General features: G+C 36.9%; 1 pseudogene; it reads right to left on the reverse strand.

Moving 5' to 3' along the window:
- The window catches only part of LOC109264241 (importin subunit alpha-1-like), a 149107-nt pseudogene extending 133359 nt beyond the window's left edge, over nt 1-15748 (reverse strand).
- Between the last annotated feature and the right edge of the window lie 2047 nt (nt 15749-17795).

The raw sequence follows: 17795 nt of genomic DNA on the forward strand, positions 1-17795 counted from the left end.
TGCACTGTTGGTGGGAATGCAAATTGGTGCAGCCGCTCTGGAAAGCAGTGTGGAGTTTCCTCAGAAAATTAAAAATAGACCTACCCTATGACCCAGCAATAGCACTGCTAGAAATTTATCCAAGGGATACAGGAGTACTGATGCATCGGGGCACCTGTACCCCAATGTTTATAGCGGCACTCTCAACAATAGCCAAATTATGGAAAGAGCCTAAATGTCCATCAACTGATGAATGGATAAAGAAATTGTGGTTTATATACACAATGGAATACTACGTGGCCATGAGAAAGAATGAAATATGGCCTTTTGTACCAACGTGGATGGAACTGGAGAGTGTGATGCTAAGTGAAATAAGGCATACAGAGAAAGACAGATACCATATGGTTTCACTCTTATGTGGATCCTGAGAAACTTAACAGAAACCCATGGGAGAGGGGAAGGAAAAAAAAAAAAAAAAAGAGGTTAGAGTGGGAGAGAGCCAAAGCATAAGAGACTCTTAAAAACTGAGAACAAACTGAGGGTTGATGGGGGGTGGGAGGGAGGGGGGGGTGGGTGATAGGTATTGAGGGCACCTTTTGGGATGAGCACTGGGTGTTGTATGGAAACCAATTTGACAATAAATTTCATATATTTAAAAAAAAAAAAAAAAAACTTGTGCTAGGTCAGTGCTGTGGAGTTAGTTTATTGTCCCACACCTGTGGGAGATATTTTGTTTTAAGAACTTCACAAAGGAAGGTGATAAGGAAATGGTCATATTTTCAGCCTATGTATTTATAACCTAAAGATAATTGAAGACAGTTAAGCATTTGCAGGTACGATATATTCATTAGTATCATTTGTTCTCTGGCATTTTCTACCCAAGATTCGATGTGTTTTGACTAGTGAGCTTTAAGGCATTTTACGCAGATACAAGTAAAATGAAAATTTATTTCCAATACTAGTTGTAGTCGTGTTGCATTTTATCTCCCACGCAACCACTTTTTCTATTACTCTATGTAAACGTAACAGTTTTGTCTGTAATCTCTTCCTATAGTAGTTGTAGGACCTACGCTGTAAACAATCGTTTCAGTAGACTGGTGCTTCTTCTTCCTTGGAGACTTTTTTTCACCCAGAAATGAACTTGGAGCTATGTTAATGCATTTGCTATTTAGTCAACAACATTTTTAATGATGGGCTTCTCAGACCATCATATGCCTGTCTGAAGTCTTTTTGGTCAAACATAATTTTACCTCAAGAAATGTGTATGCATACCTGTTAGGTGCCTAATTTCTTCATATACAACAGAATTAGGTGATTTGCTTGACCTCTCTAAATTTCAGATTTTCTACTTGTAACAAAGGGAAAATAATAGTGACTGTCATGTAGGGTTTTTACAAGGATTCGATGAGATAATGTGCAGTACTTATAACACTCTGTACAATACTTGACTTATAGCAAGTATTAAGTATGCTTAGCTTTTACTATCATTATCTTAGTGTTGAGGACCCGTACCTGAGTGGCACATTTACAATGCCCCAATAGGCTAAGCCCTTAGGATTCTTGTCTGTCAGTTCCAACTTTTGGATGTTCTTGGAGTTTAGTTCTGCTGGCTAAATTTTCCTTGAACATGAGTCACACTTTCCCATTTCTTTTCATGTTTAGCAACTTTTTATTGTACAGTGGACATTGTGTGGTTTATTGGAGGGAATCTGGGTTAGATTGTTGTTCCATAAATACTATTGCATTATATTCTCATAGGCAGTTAATTTATTGATAGATCCTTTAGTCTTGTCAGCCTTAGTTTGATTCTTTGTTAAATTAGGTCTGTTTTGGTTTTGAATTTGGTCTTAGAGTGTATCCCTTACCCCAAACCATGATTCTTACTCTTAAGGGTTGGCTTTCTGGGGACTCAACTGGATGCTTATGGTCCTCAGTGAGGTCTCTCACCTCTGGCTGGGCTGAAAATCCAATTGTCTCTTAGCAGTAAATTTTAGCATTAGATCCTAGTGCTGCACTAGATTTCCTGTAAGTCTCATGAAGTCTGACTCTGAGCATGTGCAATCAACCCTTTGGCCAAAGACTCATAGTTAATCCTCATTCACAAAATATTCACTCCCCACAGAGAAGCTTCCCCTTCTCAGTTACCACCTTCCATCAATCACAGTTACTTAAGCAGCTTAGAGCCCTGACCTCCACCTCCTTAGCTCAATGAGACCACTGCTTGACTTGGGCTCCTAACTCACTACTCTGTAGAAATAAGTGCTGTTAGGAAAGAAGCTATAGTGATCTTGGGTGATCATAGAGCTCATCTTGTATATTTTCTTTTTCTCAAGAATCACTGTCGTACACCGCCTGCTTTTTAATATCCAAAGGATTGAGTCAAATATTTTGTCCAGTTTTATAGTTGTTTCAAATGCAGAGAAGATCCAGTGTCAGTTATTTAGTCATGGTCAGGAGCACAAGTCATATCTATGCATAGCTTTAAACAACTCATGTGATTCAAATTGACATTATGGCTTGGTTGCAAGTTTATTCCTCTTACAAATACCCATCATCTCTCAAGCCATCGCGCAATAGCATGTTAAAGTTCTGTAACCACATTTTAAGATCTTGCTCTTATTCTTTTCTAACGTTTTATTTAGAGAGGTATATGTTACAGTTGGAGACTTTAACATTTGTCATTTAATCTGGGACTCTTTTGGATGTGAAAGAGGAAAGTATTCAAATTTATGCCAAAGTTGCCCAGGATAAACTGTATGGTCACACCAGTTAGCATCCAAAGTTTTTATATAAACTCTTAATGGTTGAATCCAAAATATGCATTTCCATCTTGAATATGTCTCTAGTGCCAGATATGTCTACTCCAGAATTTATAGGAAATTATTCTTAATAGTCTCCCAGGCACCTAAAGACTTACACAACAAAACTAAACTCTTTATTAACCTTGCTTCTATCCTTGTACTAGAATAAACTATCTTTTCTCTTGCTGTTTCCTATATCGGTGAATGATCCCACTGTTCATCCAGTCAGCAAAATAAATTTTCTGGAAATAATTTTGCATCATTTATTCCCTTACTCTTAGGCCTCCACTTGGCATTCATGTTCTGTTTAGTTCTACATTCTTAAAGATTGAAACTTTCTCTTCCCAAAGATTCTGTGATGGCCTTTCTACAAAATCCTTACAATCTGTCTGGACTCTTGAATTGATATCTCGCTCCATTTTGTCATCTTTTTGATTATTTTCTATTTCTTTTGTTATAGTAGTCTTTCTCAGATATAAATCTGATCACATTACTCCTAGGCTTACATCTTCTCACTGGCTTGCCATTATCTACTAAAGAATGTTCACCTCTCTGTCTTGACAAACATGATTCAACTTGACTGTGCTGTCTTCTTCATTTTCATCCTGTGATGCCTGGAATTTAACATATCAGCTATAATAAAACATACTTTTTTTCATCATTTGCTACCTTTTCATGGAATGATTATACTCATCCCTCATGTTGCTTTTTACCTTCTTTTATTTGTAGATCTAGTTCAAGCCATATCTTTTCTGTGAACTGTTTTCTGACTCAGCCTAACACAACCACTTCCCAAAGTGTTGATGGCAATACTTCCCTTTACAAAATTTCACAGGATACAGACTTCTATGATATTACCTACAAACTATTTTAATGTTATTTTCTTTTTTCTTACTAACCTGTAAGACCTTAAGGATAGGATCTATATCTTATTCATATTTGTAGTACCAAAAACTATCAGTTTTATGTAACATATATATCGAATTTAACATATTTGTTGAATGATTTCACATGTGTGTTTAAAATTCAGGGCCGGTTTTTCTGGATTTACTTCAAGTACTAGATTTGAGGATTCCCCTCAGAATTGATTAGTATTTGCAGGAACAAGGACCAGTTAAAGTAGTACATGAAAACTAAATATGTCTGCCACGTAAAAGGTAAACAAAAACAAAACAAAACAAAAAAGCACAAAAAACCATTCTCCACACATATAAAAATACCATCTCTAGGATTTTCTAAACAAAAAATGGCAGGAGAGGCAAATAAAAAGTCTCTCTACTTGTATTTGGCATTGTACCTTCCACATGTTAAGAGTGATCTGAGATACTTGAAGGTTTTATGGTGAGTGTAGGATGCTTTTTATAAAATTTTATAAAAATTGGTTTAAAATCTAGTCTGTATAGTATTCAAAGAATGTTAGAACGGGATGAGACCTTAGCAGTTATCCAATGTAGTGTTCCTCAATCATGCTTAATCACAAAAATTTCCCAGGTCACTGATTAAAATTATAGCTACCAGGCATCTCTTCCGGAGCTTGAGTAGTCATATTGGGGTTGGTGCCCAGAACTTTGTATTTTAAATCACACTAGGTCACTTTCCTAAATTTTTGTGATGATAAAATCATTTGGGATTCTCATTAATCATGCAAATTTCCAAGAGCCTAAGACTTATGTTGAAATGTCCCATGGAGGAGCCTGTGAATCTGTCTGTCAACAAGCTTCCTACCTATTTCTTATCCTCAGGGAAGTTTGGGAAACATTGACATATTTAATCACTTTATTTTAGAATTTTAGTAAATTGAGAAGTTTAAGGCAACACAATGAGGGAGTAGGAAATATCAACATTTTTGTGAAGAAATTTGATTTTTATTATTTTTAAGATTAAGGAAATCAGGCTCAGAGAGCTAACTGCTTGCCAGAATAACAAAAACTAGAAAATAATGGAGTGAGGGTTTGCACCCAGCTCTTCCGATTCTGTGTTAGTTATTCTTTAATAATATATCATCCTGTGATGGAATTAAGAGACAAATGTTACAAAAATTTTGTTACTATTAAGGCAGTGCTGAATTATAATCATAATAATACTATAAACCAATGACCTGGCTCTTAAATGGGAGAAAAACAGGTAAAATCAGAGCAAACAGCCTGGAAATCGTATAAGAATGCTATCGGTATGTGTGAAGAGGGGAAGCGAATTTGTTCTCTTATGTTTCTGTCTCTTCCCATAAGGAAAAGGAAACTTCTGTTTGCACCATTCTCTATTCTTCCTTCTGCACTACACATTCCTTTTCTAGGTGGGAGATGTGACCAATATAGTTGGTCAGACTCTGAGACATTCTATCAGACATTCTAAAACTTTTCACAATTTAATTGTATTTCTTCAAGGAAAGGAGCTGCAAATATAGCAGCCAGATCTCTGTTCCAGCCATCCTGGCCTACTACTAATTCATCAAGTAGACTTGATATTCTGCTCCCAGACACCCAGCCTCTTCTCAGTCCATTCATCTGCTATCACAAAAATATCACAGACAGAATGGCTGAAACGGCCAACTTTTATTTCTCACAGTTCTGGATGCTGGGATATCCAAGTTCAAGGCACTAGCAAATTAGGTGTCTGGTGAGGACCAGCTTCCTGGATCATAGATGGTTAGTTTCTCCCTGTGTTCTCATATGGCAGAAGGGGTGAGATCTTTTCTCATACTCAAGTCAGCAATTCAGTTAACATAGATAGTTCGAGTATACACAATGTAAAGCAATATGTTAATCTGTAATACTTTCACGTTGCAGTACTATATTTCGTAAATAGATTTCTTCAACCTCTTCACAAAACCCATGCTTTCAAGAAGCTCCCCTCTGCTTGCTAGATGGGATGGTGCCTGATTCAGGAATTGTTTAACAAGACCAATTAGATCTTCATATTAAAAAACAAACAACATATAAACAAACAAAAATTCATGCTTTCAGGGCCCATGTATGGTGGGGTGTTTAGAAATTCTATCTCAAGGCACACAGAAACTTATTTGCATCACAATATTACATTTTATGTGATTTCTTCCGTAGCTTTATATTTATACTCTACATAAAATCATCACTTATTTCATTTCCCTCCCCAATTTTTTTATTGTGGTAAAATACACAAACGTAAATTTTACCATTTTAATAATTTTTAAATGTACAGTTCGGTGACATTAAGTATATTCGTAATGTGCTACCATCACCACCTTTCATCCCCAGAACTCTTTCCATCTTGTAAAACTGCAACTCTATGCCCAGTAAAAAAATAATTCCTCATTTTCCTCTTCCTCCCACCCCCGGCAACCACCATTCCCCTTTCTGTCTCTGTGATTTTGATGAATCTAAGTATAGCATATACATGGAATCATAGATTATTTGTCTTTTTGCAACTAGTGTATTTCACTTGGAATAATGCCCTTGAGACTTATCCATATTGTACCATATGTCAGAAATGTCTTTCTTATTAAGGCTGAAAAATATTCCTTTGTATGCAAAAACCACATTTTGCTTATTCATTCATACATTGATGGACACTTGGATTGCTTCCACTTTTTAGCTATTGTGAATAATGCTGCAATGAACATGGTGTACAAGTTTCTCTTCAAGGTCCCTTTTCAACTTTGTAGAAGTATATATCCAGAAATGGAATTGCTAGGTCAATGCTAATTGCTTTATTAACTTTTTGAGAAACTGCCCATATTGTTTTCCAAACTGACTATATCATGTTACTTTCCCATTAAACAGTATACAAGGGTTCCAGTTCTCCATCCTTGCCGTTTCTTTTGCTTTATGTTTTCCATATATCTTACAGCTTTTTTGTTCCTCCTTCCTGTATTGCTGTTTTCTTTTGTGTTTAGTTGATTGTAAAAATATTTCAATTCCTTTCTCATTTCATTTTGTGTATATTCCTTTTTTTTAAAAAAATGAACTTATTTATTTTAAAAGAGAGCAAGAGAGAGTGAGAGAGAGATCATGTTCAAATGGAAGAGGGGAAGAGATAGAGGGAGAGAGAGAATCCCATGCAGGTTCCTCACTGTCTGTGCAGAATCCCACGTGGAGTTTGATCCCATGAATTATGAGATCATGACCTGAGCCAAAATCAACAGTCCATGCTTAACAGACTGAGGCACCCACACACCCCTCATTTTGTGTATTTTCTATAGATATTTTCTTTTGGGGTACCATAGAGATAACATTTAACATCCTTACAGTTATAACACTATAAATGGAATTTATGCCATTGTAACTTAAACAAAACACAAGAGTCTGTTATTTTACAGCTTCAACCCCATCTCTTTTTAATTGTTGATATCACAATCCACATCCTTATACACCATGTACCCCAAAACATAAATGAAAAAATATTTTAAATGCATCGGTCTCTTAAATTATGTAGAAACAAAATGTGGAGTTACAAACCAAAATTACAATAATACTGGCTCCTGGCTAATATATAATAATAATAAAAGAGTATAAAATTATTAAAATAAATAAAATAAAATTAGGATAAAATAAAAGTAATAAAAATAATTTTATTATTAAATATATATAATTTTTATTTTATTATATGTATTTTGTGTGTGCATATTATTTATCTATGTGTGCATGAACTAGTCTCTTACGGCATATAGAAAATGAAAAATGGAGTTACATTCCACTGGTTTATTAATACTAGCTTTCATATTTGCCCATACATTTATTTTTACTGAGATCTTTATCTTTATTAAAATTATTGTCTAGTATACTTTCATTTTATTCCATGGGACTCCCTTTAGCATAACTTGCAGGGCATGTCTAATGGTCACAAACTCTCTTAGCCTTTTCAAATCTGTGAATGTCTTAATTTCTTCCTCACTTCTGAAGGACAATTTTGATAGGTATGGGATTTTTGGTTGACAGTGCTTATTTGTTTGATGTTAGTAGTTTGAAACTTTCAGTCCCCTGCTCAATGGTCTCCTGAGTTTCTGGTGAGAAATCTGCTGATCATCTACTGAGGATTCCTTTTATGGATTGAAGCATTTCTCTATTGTTTCAAGATTCTCCCACTGTCTGTCAAAAGTTTGATTATAATGTATCTTGGTGTGGGGCCCTGAAATCTTACTTGGAGTTTTTTGAGCTTCTTGGATATTTCTATTCATGTCTTTCAAGAAATTTGGGAAGTTTCAGCTATTATTCTTTTCAAATATGGTCTTTTCTCTCTCTTCTCTTTCTGAGACTCCTATACTGTGTATATTGATGTATTCAATGGTGTCCCACAAGTCCCTTAGGCTCTGTTCATATTTATTCAATGCCTTTTTATCTTTTTTTTTCAAACTTGATAATTTTTAGTGTCCTGTCTTTGAATTTACTGAGTCTTTCTTCTGCCTGTCTTTGAATCACTCTGGGGAATTTTTCATTTCAGTTATACTTTTCAGCTTCAGAATGTGTTTTTAGGTTCCTTTTAAATTTTCTCTTTCTTAATATTTTCATTTTGTTCAGACATCGTTTTCTTGACTTTATCCATATGTTCCTTTAGTTATTTGAGATCTTTATTATAGTTGTTTTAAAGTCTTTTTCTAGTAGATCTGCAATCAGTTTTTTCCAGGGATGGTTTCTGGGTTTTTTTTGTATATATAGGGCCATACTTTTCTATTTCTTTGTATGTTTTGTAACTTTTTGTTTTTAAAAACGATATTTGCATTAATAATGTGGTAACTCTGGAAATCATATTCTCCTTCCTTTTTGTTTTTGTTTTTTTTTTTTTGGCTGTAGGCTATTTTGATGCTAAGGATTACACTAAATAAATTTCTTAAGTCATTTCTGATTCTGTACCTTTTTCTGGGCAGGCAGGATGGCTTTCTAATTTCCTCCATAAATACAGTTGCTTTTGGATGCCATAGTCTTTAATGTCTATTTCCAAAAAAAAAAAAAAAAAAAAGGAGGGGGAGAAGAAAAGAAGGGGGGCAGCAAATGGGCACCAGCTCTTTAAGTATCTTGGAAGTCACTTCAGGCAAAGTGGGAGTGGCTTGCAACAATGACCAGAGGTACAATAGTCAACTGTTCACCTCCTTGTCAGCACTTCTAAGATCAGAAGCGAAAATCGCTAATCAGACACAGAACTTGGATATTTGCTGCATAGGATTATTTTTGCTTCCTTCCCTGGCTTCCACGAGAAACAGACAAATTGCTCCTAGAACATTTTTATGGTTGTTTATCATGGGTCTGGGGGTGGAGGATGAGTAGATATTATTGTGCTAACAGATGAAATTGCCTGAAATTAACTATAATACTTAAGCCTTCCCCTGGAAAGTATAAGCCTTCAAGAGACTCCAGAGTTCCAAAATAGTTACATCAGACAGATTTTGTCAGTGTATTTATTGTCTAGGTGTGAAGACAGATTCTTAGTGCTTCCTATTCTGCCATCTGCACAGACTCCTCTCTATTTTGTTGTTGTTGTTGTTGTTGTTGTTTTTAATTAAAAGATTTATCCACAAAATGCCATGTTTGTGGTTGTAAGATATCACTAAAATAATTAATAAATCTGTTTGATTTCTTTGTTTTCCTTTAAAAAAATTTCTGCCTGATGATCTCAATTATTCTCTATTCATATTATCTTTCCCAAACAGTGCTTTGACATTGAAAATAAGGTAAAACAGGAGTTTTGTAATCCTATAGAATTTGAAGAATTAATATATATTTATATATAGAGAGAGATAGATTATATATTTTTAAGAATTAATATACATTAATTAGTATATTTCCCGTATAATTTGAAGAATTGTTATATAATAGATAATTAATATATTAATTTATGTTAATATAAATCTCTCAGAGTTGATTCAAGAAGATACCGTTTACTTAAAAATGAACAGGTATTGGGGCACCTGGGTGGCTCAGTCGGTTAAGCATCCGACTTCAGCTCGGGTCATGATCTCACGGTCCGTGAGTTCGAGCCCCGCATCGGGCTCTGGGCTGATGGCTCAGAGCCTGGAGCCTGCTTCCGATTCTGTGTCTCCCTCTCTCTCTGCCCCTCCCCCGTTCATGCTCTGTCTCTCTCTGTCTCAAAAATAAATAAATGTTAAAAAAATTAAAAAAAAATGAACAGGTATTTATTTCACTTACAAATTAGTGTAATAAACATTTAAAAAAATTTTTAAAAAAGGTGGGGGGGCACCAGGGTGGCTCAGTCAGTTAAGCATCCAAATTCAGCTGAGGTCATGATCTCACGGTTTGTGGGTTGAAACTTCACATAGGGCTCAGTGCTGACAGCTCAGAGCCTGAAGCCTCTTTGGATTCTGTGTGTCTCTTCCTCTCTGCCTCTTCCCTGCTTTCTCTCTGTCTCTCTCAAAAGTAAATAAACACTAAAAAATAAAAATAAAAATAAACAAATTAGTGATGTGATTTTATTAGTGTTTTTATTTATTTACTTTTACTTTTTTTAACTTTATTTCTTTTTGAGAGAAAGACAGCACAAGCAAGGGAAGGGCAGAGGGAGAGGGATAAGAATCTGAAGCAGGCTCTAGGCTTTGAACCGTCAGCACAGAGCCCAATGCTCAAGCCCATGAACGGTGAGATCATGACCCGAGCCGAAACCAAGAGCTGGATGTTTAACAGACTGAGCCACCCAAATGCCCCAATGTTCATTTATTTTTGAGAGAGAGATAGAGAGAGAATGTGTGTAAGCAGGGGAGAGGAGAGAGAGAGAAGGAAAGAAAGAATCCCAAGCAGGATCCATACTGTCAGTGCAAAGCCTGATGCAAGACTCAATCCCACAAATTGAGAGACCATGACCTAAGCTAAAATCAAGAGTTAGATGCTCAGCCAACTGAGCCACCTAGGTGCCCCCCCCCCACTTTTTAATGTTTATTTATAGTGCAGTGATTTTAGAGTTGCATTTCCATTCAGAATAGATTATACTATTGTATATGTATTGTAACATGAAAGGGTGGAGCTTATTTTCGATAAAGGTTGTAATGCTGAAATATTGTTATTTTTCTTATGCCTTTTTAAAAATTTCAGCTTTATTGAGGTATAAGTGACATTTAAACTTGTAAGGTATTCATACTCTATAATCATAATGATTTGTTACACATACACTCTGCAAAAGGATTCACTCGTCTAATTAATTAACACATGATCACATATTTACTTTTTGGTGGAAACATTTAAGTTCTATTTTCTTAGAAAATTTTAATTATATGATAATGTACTATCAACTAGAGTCACCATGTTATATATTTACATCTGAGACCTTATTCATCTTATAGCTTAAAGTTTGTATTCTTTTACCAATCTCTTCCTATTTCTTCCTATTTTCTTATTTTTGATGCTTTCTGACAACCATTGGGATTTTATGGAGTTTTGAACAGTTAGGAAAATTCTCTCTAGACTTGCTTTGTTTATACATTTTTGGCACAAAAATGTTACATTATGTACATAGATAAGTTTTTTTTCAAATAATTATTTATTCCTAACCTGAGATATAAGCTAAATTTTAAAAAGTTGGGGCATAGATTTATACACCATTTGATTAACATTTTATTATTCCTTAAGGTGGATAGTAACCTCCAAAATTTGTGCAGATTTTCTTTCACATTATTAAGTTTTGTTATCTTCTCTAATCTTGAGCATGGCAATTTTTGTTGGAGCAAATAAAAATATTCTATTGACAATGTTTGGAATCAGTCCTAAAAAACTGATAGACTCTAATATTCACTTCAGGAAATGTCTCCCAGTGACAAAATTCTATTATGAAGTGAATTTTTAAAACACCATTGCTATTCCTTCTGTTGATTACTAGTATTTAGAAAATCAATGTTGACTTACGATTTTCTAACATAGTCAAGACTGAATTTTCTGGTACTGAAGTGTAGAGATATTTCTTACCTGGACTCACAAATAGAAAGAAATGCCACTGGAAGAAATTTATGGCAGGGAAAAAAAATTAAAATAGCTAAAAATTGCATATGGCACATGTGAGCCCATACACACAAAATCTTCTATTGGATGTTAGTATAAGTGTCTTCTGTTTTTTTCTTCTGTTTTTTAACTGAGTAGTTCTTTCAAAATCTTTTTGTTGTATCTACTATTATTACAAAATTGTGTGTGTGTATGCTTGCCTCTAGTCTTATGGAACATCTCAAACATTTATTAAATGATAAGAAAATGATATGTTGATACAGTAAAATGTACGGAAAGTGTTTTCCTTTTTTCATTCTCTGTCAAGTTTGTGCAAGACCTAATCTCAAAATTATCCCTTTTGCTAGAAAAATTGCAATACACTTTCACATCTTGGACATGGGTAAGAGATAAATTCACAAGACTAAGATTGGGGCTTAGGCAACATAAGCCCATGGAATTTTAGAACTAAGAGATGTCAAATTCAATTTCTTTATTTTGAAGAAAAAATTCCTGAGACCTAGCTAACTGAAGAGAATTGTTCGCTTATAGTCAAGGTTAGACATTTGTTACGTCTTAAGCTGGGTTTCAGAGAAGGATGAGATTTAGTGACATTGGGTTAAAAAATTTTTCAGAGACATGGAGGCCCGTGAGCAAAAGACAATGAGTAGAAGACTTTTACTGGTGTCATGAGGCTAACTCCAGGTAAAAGTTATAGTCAAGAAGAGAATTGGAAGGCAAACCCAGGTATTTATATAAGCACACAACACACAACAACCAGTGTAAATTGATGTAGGGTGGACCAATATCATTTGGTTTCCTCTTGCTCTTGAAATCTAGATGAAATTGCCTTCAAACACTCCTCCACCCTTTATTGCCATGGGGAAACCCAGAGCCCACACGAAGATTTCTGCACATTCCTTGAAGACTGAATTTCATATAATTATTTTTAACTCTGTACTCTGGATTCCCTTTGAATTAGTGTGGGTTGCAGATTGTCTTGTCACATCCATGTGCAGTCTCTGTGTATTGTTTCCTCACTTTCCTCATACTTGTAGATACACATGCATACAGACATACACATCGGGGACCTCAATTCCCTGCACCCCAAATCTTTTTCCCCAGAAGAATTCGTTTTAACATCTTTCACTATTTCTCTAAGGACAAAAATTTTTCATATGTTCATCAATTTAGATAGTATTTGATTATTGTTTACTCAAAAGAGAATAGGCTGTCTACATAGATCTGCTTCTGGCAATTTTCCCTTTCCCAAAGTATTTTGTTATCAGTACATACCAAGCACTTAATTTTAAAATATTTTGTATATTAGTTTATGCCATGTGCATAGCTTGATTTTTTTTGGTGTGATTATATTATTGGACAAGAGCTTTTCTGTGTGTTTGTACATATGAATCCAACAATCCAAATGCACTTTGCATTTTTTTCTTGATAAATCATTGTTATTGTATCTTTAAAGGGAATTCTTGGCAGTGTGATGCTTGTTCAAAGAAATGCATACATTTTGACAAGACATTATCACTAATCTTTGAAAATTTGCACTGATTTTTGGCTGCATCACATGTATATGAGTGTAAGCTTACATTCCATTGACGAACTAAAGTATCATCTAGTTTCTTAGGTGAAAAATAATTTTAAATTTTTTTGTAACAGGATTCTCGCACAGAGAGTCGTGATGCTGAGGCTTTTCTTTCCAGAAAGCAACTTTATTCTTGCCCACAGCGCTCAGCTAGGTTTGTACCCAAAGAACTGAGCCCCGAATGCCATGTGGCATAGTCTTTTATATATTTTTTACTTCTTTGTCTCCTATATATGGTAACACACAAATGTACAGTCTGATTAAGTGGTTTCATGTTACAAGGTCATGAGGGATATTGTCACCTAAGCTTATAGCCAGGTTGCCTTGAGGTTTTTTGCTTTTCTTAGGGAGGGCACCCTACTGCATTTCCCGCTTTGATGCTCAGACCCCTCTATTTAGGGTCAAAGAACATCATCTTGGTTCAGTGGTTTATATTTTTATAACATCATTACATGAGTGGCCATCTTTTTTTTTTTTTTTTTAAATTATGGCCTCAACGAGACTGGAGGCAGACCACACAACCAGGGGAGCTAAGCAGGGTAAGATTAAGCAAAATTAAGAGGATAATTCCAAAATTAGGTGGATAATTCCCATGAGAATTTTGAATCCCGCCCCTCCATGAGTTGAAAACCATCCTCCAAATACCTTCCTGGGGGTTCCAACCATTCCAGGTCTGGACTGGGACATGAGCGACCTTTTTTTATTTGATCTGTGATCTCCTCTATGACTTTTCTCTTATTATCTATCTGTAGGTAGCAGTTGCTCAGGTTAAATTTTCCACGAACACCTCTCTCAGAAGCAAGCGGGTAATCTAAGGCTGAGCGATTTTGATAGATGGCATTGTGCATTTTGATTTGTTGCTTGGCTAGTAAGTTGAGAGCTCTGGCAGTTTCATCCGTTATAATTTCTACAACTGCTTGCAGTCTAATTATGCAGTTTAGCACGCAAATGGGAGCCTGGTAACCCCGGGACCCATCCTCCACCCAAGTGGCAGGGCCATAATATTGGATTATATGCTTGGGAGGCCATTTATTACCTTTTTAATTGCCAATTTGTAAGGCACGCTGCTTCCTTTGAGTCTCCCTGTCTCCATACACTTAGACTCCCAAATGTTTCCTTCTGGCAAGTGAGAGCCACAAGAAAGACAGATGAATAGCTCCCAGCATGTATGATCCTGACCAGACTGAGGGAAGGGCTATGTAGGCTGTCCTTCCACGTATCTAGTATAGTCCACCTAGGACCAGCCATTTGCTGGCTGCGTTGACATTGTCTCAGCCCTCTCGGAGATGAGAGAAGTTAGACAAGGGGTGGACCTCTGGCTCAAAGTGATATGGGGTCCCCACCTTTGGGTTTTTCAGGCTGTTGAGTTATAAAATCTTTGGCTTAGGCATGTTCAGTTTTTAACAGAGACAACGATGAACTTTTTTCCCCACTAGGCAAGAGGGTTTTTCCCAATAATTGAGCTTTTGAGAAGCCAAGCCCCGATAGTAAGACTGGGGTATTTTGTTTCACTATAAGGTTTGTGGGGAGCTAATTTTTTTAGTCTCTTATGGCCATTGTTTCCCCACGTTGGTACCAACGAATTATCCTATTCATAAAAGGAAGGTGAGTATTAACAGAAACCTCTCACCACATTTCCAGCCAGCCAGGTTGTACTCGGCCAATCCTATGGCAAAGAGTAGAGCAGGAATCACAATAATAGCGAGAAACAAGGTATAACGGTGTATCACAGTAAGGAAACATACAGAAAATAAGGACAGTCTTGTTTTCATTGGACCTTCGATCCCTCAAGCTTCTGCTGTGCATAGATTAGTCAGCTTCTGGAGGGACTGAAGCAGGGCTGCAGTCTCCCAGAGCCTCTGGAGTTGTAGATGGCTTCTTCCGTATGGTCAGCTTGCACAGCGTTGATGGATCAGGAATGCACTCCCAGTTTTGAGATGCCGGCCTCACTCTGCCGTAGGGAATCCAAGGACCCACTTAGGCTACCTTTACTGCAGTAGGGGTGGACAAAATGACAGTGAATGGGCCGTTTCAGAGGGGTTTTAGAGGTTGGACATTTCACTCCTTTATCCGTATTGCATCTCCTGGTTTAAAGGGGTGAGCGTCTGTGGTCAGATTCCCTGACCCAGTGGTGTAAGGTGGTTAGCGTAAAGCCCAGGGCCCTCATCTGTTGTCTTATGGTTAGACTATCTCATTTAGATCTCCCTGCCCTATGCCCTTGATAGTAGGGGGGCACCCATGAGGGATTTTATAAAGGGAGAACCCCATCTGTTTCTTCAGCCCCCCACTTGCAGCTGCAGTCTGACTCCCTGAAGGTCCATATCTATTAACCCTTTCCCTATTTGTTTCTCCCCTGGAATAGGGAACCTAACTGCCATTAGGGAGCAGGAACGATGGCCGATCTGGCTTCTTAAGCTGATGAGGGACGGCGCGGGGGTACAGTAGTTAGAGTCTGCCCAAGTGTCAGTCGAGCCGCCCATAGAGTGGTTCTACAGGAAAGCTGGCAGGCTGGCATGAGGTGGCATAAACATTGGCAGCCACAAAGAGAAAAACACAAAGTAAAGATTATACTGACCAACAAGATGGCATTTTTTTTATGTTTATTTTTGAGACAGAGAGAGACAAAGCGTGAATGGTGGAGGAGCAGAGAGACAGGAAGACACAGAATCAGAAGCAGGCTCCAGGCTCTAAGCTGTCAGCACAGAGCCCCACGCGAGGCTTGAACTCACAAACCGCGAGATCATGACCTGACCTGAAGTCAGATGCTCAACCGACTGAGCCACCCAGGCGCCCCTAACAAGATGGCATCTTAAGATTATATCTACAGTTTCCAAACCTATCAAATAATCTAGGAGAGACCCTGACTTTGTAAACAACATATGTCAGGGAATCTTTCATAACCCAGGAGATGGAGAAGCAGGAGCAGTAAGTAATCAATGATGGCTCTATTTCCAAGAGTTTGGCCCTAGCTTAATTTAAAAGAAAAAAAAAAAAAAAGCATCTAATGCTTGTGAGGTGTTATTTACAGTTTTGCTGAGTATAAGCAAACAGCCTGTTTTACTCTGAGATGTAAAACTTTTTCAAGAGCCAGAAGTTCTACTAGAGAAAGAGTCAAGGCAACTGTTTACCATTATTAATTCGTAAATGTTTAGATAAGCCTGGGTATTATTTTATAAAGCAGGAATTTTATTATTTTTTGTGCCTCTTCTGTTTTGTAGGGGAAGGCCTTTACCCAATTAGTAAAAGTATTAAGCTATACCAACAGATGTTGGACTTTTTTTTTTTTTTTTTTTTGATCTTGGCATATGAGAGAAACCTAACTTTCAGTCTTTCCTGGATAGTCTCCAGTTCCTTGACCGTCTGGGAGAGCAAGTTTGTGGTTGAGAAGATTGTTTCTAAGACATAATTCACTGGTTGATACTACCTGCAGAACTGGCCTTGACAAGTTTTTTTTCAGTAAAGATCCTTTGGTCCACTTGATAAGTTTTGTCCCTCCCTAAATGAAAGGCCTGGTGCTGTATTTTAATGATCGTTTAGCTCTGTGAGCTTGGTAATAGTGATTGCCCTGCTCTGTTTGTCACCATTTTAAGGGCTTGGAGACAGTATTTAGGAGTCAAACCCCAGTTTGTTTGTTTGTTTGTTTATTTATTTATTTATTTATTTATTTATTTATTTATTTAGGGGAGAGTAAGTGGGATTGAATCTCCTTTAATACAAAAAGCATATGACTTCACTCATGAGGACTTTAAGAGACAAAACAGATGAACATAAGGGAAGGGAAATAAAACTAATATAAAAACAGGGAGGGGGACAACACAGAAGAGACTCATAAACGTGGAGAACAAACTGAGGGTTGCTGGAGGGGTTGTGGGAGGGGGGATGGGCTAAATGGGTAAGGGGCATTAAGGAATCTACTCCTGAAATCATTGTTGTACTGTCTGCTAACTAATTTGGATGTAAATTTAAAAAAAATGAAAAATAAAATTGAAAAAAAAATGATATAGCAGCAAACTATTTTCCTGAACCCTGGTACCTACAGCCTACAATACCCAGTAATTTTCAAAAACTCACATAATTGTTTATCTGTCCTGGAGTTAGTAGCACCATAGTCTCTAATTCACTTATAATGTCCCTTTCTAGCAAGAGAATAAGGCTCTCTGGCATTACCAGGAAAGGAGAAAAAATTAGGTTTCCCCATATACACCCCGGGGGCTGAGAGAAAAATTTAGTTAGAAGTTTTCCAAAGATGCCTCCAATCGTCATGCTGTGTTTGGATAGTTGGCCTGGGGTGGAAAGGAGGACAGAAAAAGTACCTACGTGTCAGGAAGGAAATCAACCAGTTTTCCTTCCATATTTAGAGTCACCCAAGGTTCTGGGTTTCTGATAGTTCGTTTGGGGGAGCCACCGTGAGAGCCCCATGCCCAGGTTAGTCTCTTCCAGGGAGAGTGGTTATCCGAGCCTTCACGCATAGAGATCCTTGAGGGCATTCAGGTCTCCAGTGATTGGCTCCACATAAGGGGCGTGGCT

Source organism: Panthera pardus, unplaced genomic scaffold (assembly GCF_024362965.1).
Source record: "Panthera pardus isolate Hobbes unplaced genomic scaffold, ASM2436296v1 HiC_scaffold_22, whole genome shotgun sequence".
In the NCBI taxonomy this organism is placed as follows: Eukaryota; Metazoa; Chordata; class Mammalia; order Carnivora; family Felidae; genus Panthera; species Panthera pardus.